Raw genomic sequence first — 11,200 nt, forward strand, 5'->3', positions numbered from 1 at the left:
CATGTAAGAATGCATGAGGCATCCGTTAAGTTTACTTCGTTCGTGACTCCGCTGGGCCAGTACGAATATCTGCGCATGCCATTCGGCTTGATGAATGCGCCACGGGTATTTCAGCGTTATATTCATACCGTGTTCAATTCGTTAATTCGAGGGAACAAAATAATATTGTATCTGGACGACTTGCTAATTGCGACGAGAGACACCGACGAACACGTTGAAATTTTGTCCGAAGTTCTTAAAATAGCAGGTAAGCATCATTTGCAGTTTCGGCCTGACAAGTGTTATTTCGCGCAGACCGAGATTCGGTATCTAGGATATTGTGTAAACATACACGGGATACGACCGAGCGACGAGAATATAGAGTCTGTTTTGAATTATCCGATACCGCGTAATGCTAAGGACGTACTTAGATTCGTCGGGCTCGCGAGCTATTTTCGTCGATTTATTCCGAGTTTTTCATCGGTGGCAAAACCATTGTATGATTTAATTAGGAAAAACTCTGTTTTTAAATTTAATGCGGAAGAGAATGTTGCGTTCGAGGCGCTTAAGAAGCATTTATCCAATAAGCCAATATTAGCGATTTATTCACCACGAGTGGAGACCGAGTTACATTGTGATGCGAGCGCTAGCGGTTTCGGCGGAATCCTGCTCCAAAAACAGGACGATAACACGTGGCGCCCGGTTTCATTCTGGAGCCAGAGGACAACGCCGACGGAATCGAAGTATCACAGCTTCGAACTTGAATGCCTTGCGGTTGTATACGCGTTAAAGCGATTTCATGTGTACCTCGCCGGACGCAAATTTAAAATCGTGACCGACTGCGATAGTTTCCGTCTTACGTTGAGCAAAAAGGATGTGAATCCTCGGATTTCGCGTTGGGCTCTTTTCTTACAGAACTACGATTACGAAATTGTTCACCGCCCCGGCAAACGAATGGCTCACGTCGATGCTCTTAGCCGCTGCCATAGCGTACTCGTGTTAGAGGGAAGTACATTCGAGCGAACTTTGTCCATTTGTCAAGACCGCGACGAAGAAATTATTAAGATCCGCGACAAACTAGAAAAGGGCGACATAAAACATTACGAATTACGCGACGGACTAGTGTATAGAAAGGACAAGAATAAAAAATTACTGTTTTATGTGCCACGCTCAATGGAGGCCAATGTAATCCGAACCGGCCACGATGACCTAGGTCACGTAGGCATCGATAAAGTGATTAACAATATCGCGAAAGTTTACTGGTTCCCACGAATGCGCGATAAAGTGCGAGAACATATAAGTAATTGCCTAAAGTGCATCGAATTTTCGCCACCGAGCGGTAAGGCGGAAGGATACTTATATAATATACCGAAGGGGAATTTACCGTTTGCGACAATTCACGTGGACCATCTGGGTCCACTGGAAAAAACCGGTAAAGGCTACCGTCACCTGTTTGTTGTCATTGACGCGTTCACTAAATTTGTCCGGCTCTACCCGTGTAGGTCGACAGCGTCGGAGGAATCGATAAAGCATCTCTGCGAATATTTCCGCGCGTATAGTAAACCGAAACGTTTAATTTCGGACAGAGGGACCTGTTTTACGTCTGACGGATTTAAGAGATATTTGGAATCTGGTGCTGTGGAACACGTGCTGACCGCCGTAAGCACACCGAGGGCAAATGGGCAGGTGGAAAGGTTTAACAAAGTAATAACTCCAATGGTGGCGAAATTAAGCGAGACACCGTGTCGATGGGATCGCGTGTTGGAACGAGTGGAGTATTCGTTGAATAACACTGTTTGTCGCGCGACCGGCGATACTCCTGCTCGATTGTTGTTCGGCATTGAGCAGCGAGGTGATTCGAGCGATCTATTGCGCGATCTAATTAATATAGGCAACCATCCAGAGTGCGACCTTGAGCTAATGCGAGACAAAGCTCAAGCAAATATCGACGAAGCGCAAAGCAAAAACGAGACGCGATACAATTTGCGGCGAAGACCCACGCGCGGATATAACGTCGGTGACTACGTGGAGATACGTAACATCGAAACAACACCCGGAATAAATAAAAAATTAATACCTAAGTTCAAGGGCCCTTACGTAATAAAAAAGGTGTTGGACCACGACCGTTATGTCATCACAGATATTGAGGGCTTCCAGCTGACTCAGCGACCATATACCGGTATATTCGCACCCGATCAAATGCGTCCGTATATACATTATATAATAACTCCGAATCAATCAGATTGTTCGTTAGGCAATACGATCCTTCCCTAAGGGTGGAATCGAGACCTGTGAATTTTATTTTATTATTATTTTTTTTATTGTTTGACCGAGACGGCCAAAATGTCAGAATGGCCGAACTGTAAGCGTGCGATTATCATATTCGAGATATTATACGCTTCGCGCATGTTATTTCTCAAACGTGTCTTGTCGTTCCGTCCTCGTGTTCTCTTATTTATATTTATATTGCCATGTGCTCGTAGGACAATAGGAGACCTTAGCAAATTTGAAAAATAATAAACGCAACCGTTCGAGGGACAAGCCAGAGCACGGTCTACTTGTCGATTAGCGATTGGCTTAAGCCGGACGAGGAGGGATGAACCAGGCGATAAAACGTCGGAGATTTTTGGCGGGCGTCTTCTCTCGATCGGTCAGAACTCGCAATAAAACATATCTTAATCCTTTGTTAATATCTCGCTCTTTTTTAAATTGACCCGGCCATTCCGTGTACCTGTGTCTTTCCTTCCTGTTAGATTGACTACAATAATCTGATTTCAGAAAAAAAATTAGGATAAATGAAATGGGGTAAATATCCCCTATATTAAATTTAAAAACTCACGAAAAAAGAAAACAAAAATACAAAAAAATGTCAATTATGCCTTTTCAAAGTAATCCGTTAAATCTTTTTCTAGTTTATTAAGTTTAGATTAAAAATCACCACCCCATGAAAAAGTAGTCTGTACTTTACATGTGATATATGCTATCCAAAGTGTTTTGGCCTCCTGGACACAACCCCAACAAAGTACTCCGTTATCTCAAGATTTTTGTGTTTTTCTGTTTTTTATGGCCAAAATATGGGTTAAATCGAAAAAATAATAAGAACAAAAAGTATTTTTTTTTTTATTTCCAATCGAAATCCGCGGCAAAAAATGGGTGTTTCCATTTAAAAAAACGAATTCTGATAAAAAAACGCCACTTCCAGTCTAGACCGGAAGTTGTAATATGGACTTCCTTTCGATAGCCTCTTTAATGCCCTACAACTTTTGTCTAAAACTTTTTTCAAAATAATCGACTCCAATCGAGATATTATCTTGTCTCAAGATAAATGCCCCACCCTGTATATATGTAATTGTAAAAAGTATGTAAATATGTACATATGTAAGTAGGAAAAATATATATAAGCATAGTTATGTATATATAAAGCTCCATATACTACTTTATATGATCATATTGCAGCCTTATACTACGCAAAATCACCAACTTCAAACAGCTGTAACTCAAAAACTATAATTTTTCAGACTATGTGCCCATTGACACTTTTGATCTACGCATCAAGAACTATCATATGGCAAAGTTTCAGAAAATTTCACCGAAAGCTATTTTCCATAAGGATTCTGCGGGGTCCTTTGATATTTTCTTAAAAACTCATAAAATCTAAAGAAGCTATAGAAAATAAAGGAAACTAATCATAAAACGCGAGTGACTAGATGTCGCGACATGTACCCGTTTATATCAAGGGGGTAATATGTAATAACAGTCATCCCTTGTGTTTAGCAGATGGATCCTGCAAAGCATAAATTACTACCACCTACGATACTGAGAATCCTAAATCCCACGTTTTGGAAGATGCTGTTCTATTCGCGAACGAATGTAATAAAATTCTGATTTGCTACATTTGTTCTAAAATGCTCATAAGTAGGGGCAGAGAGGAGACCATGGAAATCTAACAAAGATACCTAACCTAACCTCCCTTATTCCTCACGCTAGGAGAGGGTAATCCAAAACGATATATAAGCGCGAACTTCGAACAACACTCGTCAGAAAAATTTGTTCAGTCAATTCATTAATCATTCATTCATTCACTCACGCATTTATATACGCACTCAGTATTTTAAAAATTTCGAGACATACATATCAACCTTCATATAATCAGTGCGAATATTCAGTCGTTCCTGTCAGCTATACATATATACATACAGGATGTCCCATTTTAATCCATCCAATCGAATATCTCGAAAATCAAGCTTGAAAGAGAAAAATGTTTCAGACAAAAGTTGTATGGTTTCTAGGGGGACATAAGATGGTACCATTGGTTTGACCTTGAAGAGTTATTTGAAGGTCACATGAAAGTCACCTTCAATTTCTTAAATGGAATCTACATTTTCTCATTACATATTCTTGTAGCTTATCTCGAGAGCTTTCCAAAACATTATAATAAAATATTTTTTAATTTAGTACTTTTCGAGTTATGAGGCTTGAAATCATTTCTTAATTTAACATAAACCGTAATATATCTAGTAAAATAGTTGTTTCTAAGAAAAAATATGTAATTTGCAATTAACAATTCCATATTTTTTCTTAAAAACAACTGTATGTTTTCTTTACACCAATTGATTCCTCTCATTATTTTGTACATAAAAGTATGAAGGTAAGATAATCGAAAAATGAATGGTTTACTAGATATTTTATGGTTTATGTAAAATTAAGAAATTATTTCAAGCCTTATAACTCAAAAAGTACTTAATAAAAAGGTACTTAATTATAGTGTTTTGGAAAGCTCTCGAGATAAGCTACAGGAATATGCAATAAAAAATAGGGGTTCCCATTTAAGATTTCAAACTTGCCCCCCTCACCGCCCAGGGGGAGGGGTGGGGAGGCTGATTTTAACGTCATTGTACGTCCCCCTCGAAATGACGAAATTTTGATTCTAACCATTTTTTCGTAGTGTGCTTATTTTTCGAGTTATTTGGCTGCCTAACAAGGAAAGGGTCGGAAGTGTCCCCCTCCGATTTTAATGAGCTTTGAATATGTTGTAGTCTAGATCAAAATAGGAGACACGTATTTTTTTATAAGTGCTGAGTCGGCCGTTAAGGGGGTGAAACACCTTCTTGAAAAAAATCGATTTTTTCATTTCTCAGCGGATACCGTCGAAGCGATAAGAGATATAAACAAAAGTTTCAAATAAAAGTTTTATGGTCTTTAATGTACTTCAAAATCATGTAATCAGATTTGTCGAAAATGTCATATTTTTCGAAATCCCCCCCCCTCCCTTTTAATGTTTGAAAATTTTTAAATTTGTCTCATAACAAAACTTATAGCTCATTTAACGACAAATTCAATCATATATAATAAAGTTGTATTCCGAAGTCATTATATATATGTATATGGAAATATTACATAAAATACCGTACATAATTATTGCATACAAGAATAACAAATATTCATGGTTGATATCGGTTACAAAGATGATGATCATGAAAGAAATGATTTATACAAAGGGATTTTTTACACCATGCGCAAGAAATTACAGCAATTTCACCGCAAATATCACATGTTGGTTTTAAATTAGTTTTGAAACAAAAATCTACTGGTGTATCAAATTCTTCTGGTTTCTTTTCTAAATAACCACTTTTATACCATGCATATTTGAATAAATTTTTAAACCTTGGTGATGAAAATTGATTATGTGTTAATGATTGTAATTTTAAAATATTGTTTCTTGAATGAAGCTTGACGTCAAGATCTAAAAGCATGATGGTATCTGAAAAATGTCTAACAAAATTTTTCCATAAACGAAAACCGAATACATCTAAAGGTTGTATTTTTCCCGTTGCTCCAGCTGGTATAGTTAACAAATTAATATTGTCTATAAAATCTGGTTTGTTTCTTTGAATTATATCAGGACAATGACCAGTCCAAGAATCTAATAATAACACTGATTTTGGTCCAACATTTGGAAAAAACACTTCTTTTATCCAGATCTCAAAATGATGCGATGTTAATTTTCCAGATTTTGATGCCATGACAAAGATATTATTATCTTTAAACATTGTTTCTTTTACTATTGGACCAAATGTTCCAGTAGGTTCTTTTAAAACAATAAACAGAGGCGATAATAATCTACCATCAGCTGAAACAATAGGTTGTATAGTATAACTATGTGTAGTTGCTGATATGGATTGTACTATGCGCTCTACTTTTTTAATACCAATAGGTGATAGTGAACGACCGGAATGAAATTCTAATTGAAATCCACTTTGGTCCGAATTATATACATTTTCAATTCCATATTGTATAATAGAAGATTTAACATTTTCGATAAATGACTTGCTTCGTGCTTCTAAATCTTGTCTGACGCTAAATTTTTTTTTGTTATAAATTTTGTAATTTTTCTAGATACGATATTATGTGCAAGCTTAAACCTTTTTACCCATGATAATGATGCTGTAAACCCAAGTAGATTTACTTCCTTCTGTGCGCGAAGAGCCCATCGAGCAATATCAATGTCATGAATAATTATTCCCTTTTCAATACCTTCATGGAATTTATTTAACGTATATGTTGAAATTTCTTTCAGTTTATCAAATCTGTTGCCACCTTGATTTACTTGCTGCTCCCATCTTCTTAATTGACGTAATGACGTGACTTTCCGAAATCTATTTCTTATAGATGCAAGAGTTCTTGACTTTTTTGTTCCACTTCTCCGTAACTCTACTGCATTTCTTTTATATTCTATTGGTACAGAATCCGCAACACATTCAATTTCTTTTACAAAATATGTGTCTTCTTCTCTTTCTTCATCAATTACAGGTTCTACTTCAGGTATATCAAATTCGTTTTGAAAATCTAATGATGATTCTTCATAAACTTCAAACGCTTCTTCATACATTGATCGAAGCATATTTTCCATCATGTCTTTTGTTTCATTTTCATCTGTTGTAACAGGACTTTCTGGGAATTCCCCAGTCATATACAGTGCAGTGTATAGCAGTACTGCTACATTTCTTGGATTAAACATTATCTAAAAAAATTATTAACATTATGTATATTTGTTTTATAAATATTAGCAAAAAAATACTTATTAGCAACAAAAATATTTTATTATTTAATGCGTATTAATAATTTATTACGTTTTCCGAGTTTCATGAAAAATAGAACAGTTTTATCACATAACTTAAATAAAGTAATAAAATATTAATTATAATTTAAATACATTAAAACAAAACAGATAAACCGCAATTTTGAATGAAGTGTAAGTAAAAGCAAAAAACTATAAAAGTTTTAAAAATCGAAAAAGTACATACATACTGTATTGTTGTGTGCGTGGGGCACAATTGTTTTTTCAGGATAACGGCTAGTCTTGTTAATTAACTCGAGCACTTGTTAATTATTTGATAACTGATTTGTGACTGTCCGCCGCTTCTAGGCGGTGGCTTTTAACGCCTCCGGTTCTGAACGATTATCGGAGGAGGATCGCGCGGTGGCATGACCAAATAAAATCATTGGTTATTTCTAAAGTGGCGTGATCAAAATGCAAGCGAAGGAAGTCCGAAGACTTCCTCGCATTTTATTGCAATTCAGCGCTATTTCGAGAGTGATTTCTTCCTCTGTTTGATGACTTGGCCGTGTGATACTGGCTGTATCAGCACTTCGGGCAGCTGACTTTCTTATCGCGACGCATTTTTTCGCTCGCTTTATAAGTTATAATCCTTTTAATTATTTTCTTATATATATAAATATATTTACTATCGCGCTCGCGTATATTCGATAGACGCTTTAATAGTAATATGTGTTCCACTGCACGCAGTTGTTAATAAAATAATATATTGCACCAACTCATTTCGCGAATGCGACATCTGTTTATTCATAGAATTGAATCTATTAACATCGGCATCTGATCAATAATTTTCCTTGTCCGACTAGTTTTATTTTTCATGCATTAAAAACATTACTTTTCCATATAAATTATATGTATATTTATTGTCACATAATATAGACATATATTATAATTATAATTATTATATAATTTATAATTATATTTATAAATATAATTTCTATAATTTATAAAAATATATTCTCATAAATTATTTATTGCTAATTTATGGTTGCCTCTGTGAGTTTGCGAAGAAAAATGACTGTCGCTGTGAATAACGAGCATCATAAGGCGGATAAAGCGGGCGTATAGTAGTGTATAGGGATATTTTTAATTTATTTCTGAAAAATGTGACTTCGGAATACAACTTTATTATATATGATTGAATTTGTCGTTAAATAAGCTATAAGTTTTGTTATGAGACAAATTTAAAAATTTTCAAACATTAAAAGGGAGGGGGGGGATTTCGAAAAATATGACATTTTCGACAAATCTGATTACATGATTTTGAAGTACATTAAAGACCATAAAACTTTTATTTGAAACTTTTGTTTATATCTCTTATCGCTTCGACGGTATCCGCTGAGAAATGAAAAAATCGATTTTTTTCAAGAAGGTGTTTCACCCCCTTAACGGCCGACTCAGCACTTATAAAAAAATACGTGTCTCCTATTTTGATCTAGACTACAACATATTCAAAGCTCATTAAAATCGGAGGGGGACACTTCCGACCCTTTCCTTGTAAGTTGAAATGGGTCACCCTGTATATAACGAGTCAACGCAGAACACTGTCTCGTTTTCAACACAAAAGGGGGCCCAGCAGCCATTACGACCGTATTCTCCACCTGTAATCGCCTTTCGCAAATAGTAAGTTTTTTCTTTTATCTACAAAGTTCCTCTCCCTCCCCCGTCTACTTCCTTTACTTATAATAATCGTTTTCCTAGTGGAACCCACGAGGAAATCCGTTAGAGCGCACGCTAAGCGATTTCGATATCGCCGTAATCGACGTATCCGCCGATTGCTGGCTCGGGCTGCGGCCAACTCTTCATTTGCACTAGACTTAAATCAAATAAACACGGATCTCCCTATTACGCGGGTTTTTCTAAACAGTTTTCAAGGAGACACGCGAGACTCCTCACATCCGCCCCCTCGCACTCCTTCCCCTAATTACTCTCCATACCTGCTTCCCGGAACTCTTCCTCCTAGTTACTCCCCGGTACATGACACACAACCTGACCTTCAGTCTGATTTCCCGTCGCTATCACCCTCTCCTTCTCCACCCGATGCAACCCTCCCTGACTCTCATTTCTTCTCTCCTCCCGTTCTTCCTCCCCCTGTCTTTTCCAACATCGATCTTAGCGCTCGAAACGTTGCGGTAATTCTCGGTTCAACTTATGCTCCGTACCCGTATCCCATCCTTCCGGACCAGTTCACCTTGGGCCCTGGTCCTATTCATATACCTACCCTCAAAGCTTTTCTCCGAACTGCCCCTTCTGACACCTGCATCCCCTGTTTTACTCCCTTCACCCATTTCCCTATCGCTATTCCCATAGAATTCTTCCGAGAGAGATATCCTCCCGATCCTGATCAGATTCCCTCCGTCTCGCATACACACACACACACACCCACACATACACACACACACGATTATACTTAATATTGTACTTAATCAAGATTAAAATATTCACATAAATACTCAACTTCATATATAAATGTTCTTTGTTTGGTTTTCATAATGTATAATAAACTTAATTAAATCTATTCTTGTGCATTCAACTTAATCGATTCTTCCTCGTCACCCACGCTCCTGAATCGCACTTGGTCCCGTCCCGGGTAAAAAGGATTAAGTTCCTTTACCGAAAAGGGGACCGACGAGCGGGCATTTGGACCAGAAATAGCGTAAAATCGACCCCTGGTGGTCGTTGACCTATCTTTCGCTCACCCGCAGGCTCGCTCGACCTGAGACACTTGCCCTTAAGGCACCTGTTCTCGGGATACAACTGTTACGCCTTTCCTTCGGCCCATCCTTCCTCGGGCCTGGACGTAACAATATACTGAGGTTATAGATCCGACATGACCTCAAAGGTCATTTAAACTTAAACAAGATATGAGTACCTCTGAGAATAAAAGCTGTTCAGAAAATTTTGTATCGATAAAAGTTATTTATTTTAACAAAGCGCATTGGGTAATGACCTTAATCTTGACCTCGACCTTCAAGGTCATATTTTTTTTCAGTTTTGTAATTTTAAAAGATATAAATTTGTAGTACACAAATTTATATTTATATATTTGTATATTTATTTATCTTAATTTGGAAATGATTAAAGTATTGCAATAAAATTCAATATTAAATTTGTAACGATGCATTTCGGTGCATCGTTGCGAATTCCCGGCAATAACATCGCCGGAAGCTGCCGCCCGGCAGAACACCCGCCGGGCAGAGGCAGGGGCGCGGTGCGCCCACCTTTTAAAACTGCCGAAAATCAAAACGGCCGAACATCGCCGAACCGAGTCGATGTGGCCCGAACCGTCGACCGGCGAAAGCCCGCGTTCGGCTCCTACCCGAATCCCTCCGAACGGGCCCGACCGTACCGTTTTCCGAAAACCCGTTCGGAAGGGGTTATACCGACACGCGCCGACGCGGGCAATTAGCCCGTATAAAAAGGGCCACATTTTTAATCTCGACACATTTTTCCGATCCGCTTGAAGCAGTACGCTTCCAAAAGCAATCCTCGAGAAATCCTATCAAACGCACAGAAAGAGCTGAAGACAGAGGTGGAGCGTGCTCCGTCTCCGAACGAGAGTTCTCGATTCTGACGCCGAGAGTGCAATCCGCCTAATCCGCAGCTGCAACCCTCACGGAAGGTGGAGCTTGAGCCACCCCGGATCGGGAGTTACCGATCCAGCTGCATCGCGCAATCCATCCTTCGCGAAAATAAAACCAGAGTTATACGCACCGAACGTCGTTGCACGCAGCACCTGCAATTCCGCGAGCGCATCTAACAAACGAACGCGTAAACACCGCCGCGTTCAAGCGCATACGCGATTTACACGCGGACTTTAAATCGCGGAATAAATATTACGGCGAAAATCACCGTCGATTCCGAGAGCCGAAGCTTTCTCGGAATCTCGGGATTCCCCGCAGAAAAAGCGCCGCAAAAACGCGCGCCGTCTCGCGCTATTGTAAACATCTGCCGGCGTGCGAAACCGAGGCCGGAATTAACCATTATTAATATTCGGCCAAATTACGCGAACCACGCGATTTATATCCGAGTTTTACAAACATCCACACGCTCACACACTCGTCCACTCATTTACACACCCTAACACTGTACACATATTCATTC

Source organism: Camponotus floridanus, unplaced genomic scaffold (genome assembly GCF_003227725.1).
Source record: "Camponotus floridanus strain SB8 unplaced genomic scaffold, Cflo_v7.5 scaffold132, whole genome shotgun sequence".
Taxonomy (NCBI): Eukaryota; Metazoa; Arthropoda; class Insecta; order Hymenoptera; family Formicidae; genus Camponotus; species Camponotus floridanus.